This window comes from Nematolebias whitei, chromosome 10 (assembly GCF_014905685.2).
Source record: "Nematolebias whitei isolate Nwh7 chromosome 10, NemWhi1, whole genome shotgun sequence".
Classification (NCBI taxonomy): Eukaryota; Metazoa; Chordata; class Actinopteri; order Cyprinodontiformes; family Rivulidae; genus Nematolebias; species Nematolebias whitei.
In genome coordinates, this window is record NC_056507.1 from 7,938,258 (window position 1) to 7,941,117 (window position 2,860).

The 2,860-nt window shown below is 39.6% G+C and overlaps 1 pseudogene; it reads left to right on the top strand.

The window, feature by feature from the left end:
* LOC119415445 overlaps positions 1-2,860 on the top strand; it is a 109,696-nt pseudogene that overhangs the window by 77,748 nt on the left and 29,088 nt on the right.

A 2,860-nucleotide genomic window follows, 5' to 3' on the forward strand; every position in this document is an offset into this window, starting at 1 on the left:
TGCTGCAACGTCATCAAGTTGCGCTGCCGCTGCAACGTCATCACGTTGTGTTGCTGCTGCAACGTCATCAAGTTGCGCTGCCGCTGCAACGTCATCCCGTTGTGTTGCTGCTGCAGGCAAAAACAGCGCCTTTTATATCAGCAAGTTATTTTAATGGAATGGCCGATGTCCAATATTGAATTTTAACGCTAATATCGGCCAGTACCATGCCGATAATATCCTGCATCCCTAATATGTGTGTATGTGTATATAATTTTTATTTATTTATTTAATCTGTCACTTTTGGTTTGGACTCCAGAGGTTTAATATCTTGGTTAAGAACATTTCAGATTTGCAGGGAGGTTACATCACACTCCAATGTCCCTCAGCTTTTTCTCCTTTAAGAAACAAACAAGACAAAATCATTTTTGTTTTTCTTTTGCTGTGAACTGTAAATTCTCGGCTGTGCCTATTCAAGCAAATAAAAAAATGTTATTGCATTATTTGCTCTACAAAGGTACAAAGTTCTTCATTTGCCATTTGTGCACAGACCATCCATCCAGGCACATTGGATTTCTTGTGCAGAGCTCTCTGTCATAGTCAGAAACACTGAACTAGTGTAATAAAAGCAAGAATCAAGTGTTTTTTGTCTACACTGTACAGAATGTATCTACACCTCCCCATGACACATGACAAGTGAAGTTAGTCTGGACTGGAAACTGGCTTGTCTTTTTGATGTTTTTCCAGTCCAAAAGTTACAAATGTCACCGTCAGGGTTTGTTGAGTCTAATCTGCATGTGTAAACAGAGCACGCTCTGCAGAATACAAGAGAAAAATTTGATCAGGATGCTCAGTATGTCATAAAATCAGCTGTAAAGAAAAAATGTCAGCTGACTAATGAAGCTAAATGCCTGAAAAGAGGGTTATTACTGTAATCCTGTCCAATTATTTCACATACATTTATTTAATACTTCAGGAAATTGTGACAGTTTTCCAAGGAAATAAAACAACCTTATATTATTTAAATGTTGCAGACTTTAGAAGTTTATTTGACAGGGATGGAGACTGGGTTTAATATTTAAAGTGACTTTTTATCTTTTAAGTGAAGCATTTCCCTTTCGGTGTTCATTGCTCACAGTTTTTGACATTTGCAAAATGTGTTACACTGAACTCCAATTAATACTTGACCCTGGGTTCAGCTTCAGAGTTTCTCCATGAAATAAGCAAAACCCGCACAGTGCAAGCCTTTTATAGAGATATTATTTCTTGTTTTTGATGGTGGCATTTATTTTTATTTATCTTCTTAATATTTTTCACGTTTATAATTAGAATTTCTTTTTCAGTCACGACTTCATTGGCGAGTTCAGCACCAGCTACAGAGAAATGTCCAGAAGCCAGTCCCAGTTCCACATCTACGAGGTAATATTCTTCACACGTGTGCACACTTTTTAATACATAAAGGAAATTATTATCCGCTCATCTCCAGATTTACTAAAAACTCAACTCTCATTTCAATTAGAGCTAAAAGAAATTGATTTTAAAAAGTGAAACCCCGTCCATGCATCGTTAGTAACTAAAGTTTCACTCGCATGCAGCTGGCAGCTGGTCTACTCGTGCAGATGGTTCTCTGATGTAGCGGTGATTGTTTTTGTCGTGCCTGTCATGTGAGGCCAGCAATGTTGTGCACGTACAGAACATGTGTGGTAGTCAAGTCATATTGTTGCAAACTTTCTACCTAATGAGGCAGTTTTTTTTACTGGAGGTACTTGAAGTAAAAGACAGCACTTAATTGCGTTCTGTTTGGGAGTAGTTGGCTGCTGTAAGCTGAAGATGTTTTGGATACACCTCATCTACTTCATGAAGGAAACTGTCATGGACTTTCAGTAAAGATAAAAGTCTGGACGGAAAGGCTAACGAGGGATCCCTACAAAGATAGGAATACTGACGTGTGTGTGTGTTTGTGTGGGGGGGGGGGTCTTGTAGTTGTTACCTTGTAAGGCCCATTTTTCCAACACATACTACACTGTGAGGACGAACTGCTCCTTATGGGGTCCAAAGCCCGGGCCCCATAAGGAGCAGCACTGTTGGTGGGTTAGGGGTTAGGTTTAAGACAGGGGTCCGCAATCTGCAGCTCTGGGGCCACAAGTGGCTCTTTAGTCCCTCATCGGTGACTCTTTGAAGTTTTGAGCAAAACTTATTGAAATTTGATTGTATTGATTTTTATTCCAACCCACAACAGAAAAGGATAGTTTTGGCTGTTTTAATGTCAAAGTTTTGCCTGATAGCTACTAGTAAGATAAAAACTTCTATTGATCCCGCAGGAAATTGTTAAAGTAATAACTTGGTAAGTTTCTTTCAGCTGCTCTGTTCTGTTTTACGCCAAATGCCCTTCCTGACGCAACCTGGACTCAAAACCGCAACCTCAGGATTACAGGACCCCGGCACTGGCCAAGGAGCTACCGCAGCCCCGCCCCTCACACAGGCTTGCAGAGCTCAGTGTTTAAATTTTTATCAAAATCAGTATAAACTATAATTATTTTGCTTCTTTACATGATATGGTCTTTTTTTGTCTTAAAATGTAAAAAAAAAAAAAAAAAATCTATAAATGTTAAAATTCATGATACAATCTTAGTTTTCTAATGTCGCCCCCACTGGCTAGAAAAGCCCCCCTCCAACAAACTCCGTGGCCCATGGGCCATCAGTTGATAATCACAGTTGTAGCAGGTTTTATGGCGCCAGACATTTTATTTAGTGAGCCAAGGGGCAGAAATGACTCTTTTGATCAAAAATGTTGCAGACCTCTGGTTTAGGACTAAGGTGTGAACTGAGGATGGGTTAGGTTTAGGGTTAGGTATGTACTGGTAGTTAGGTTTAGGGTTAG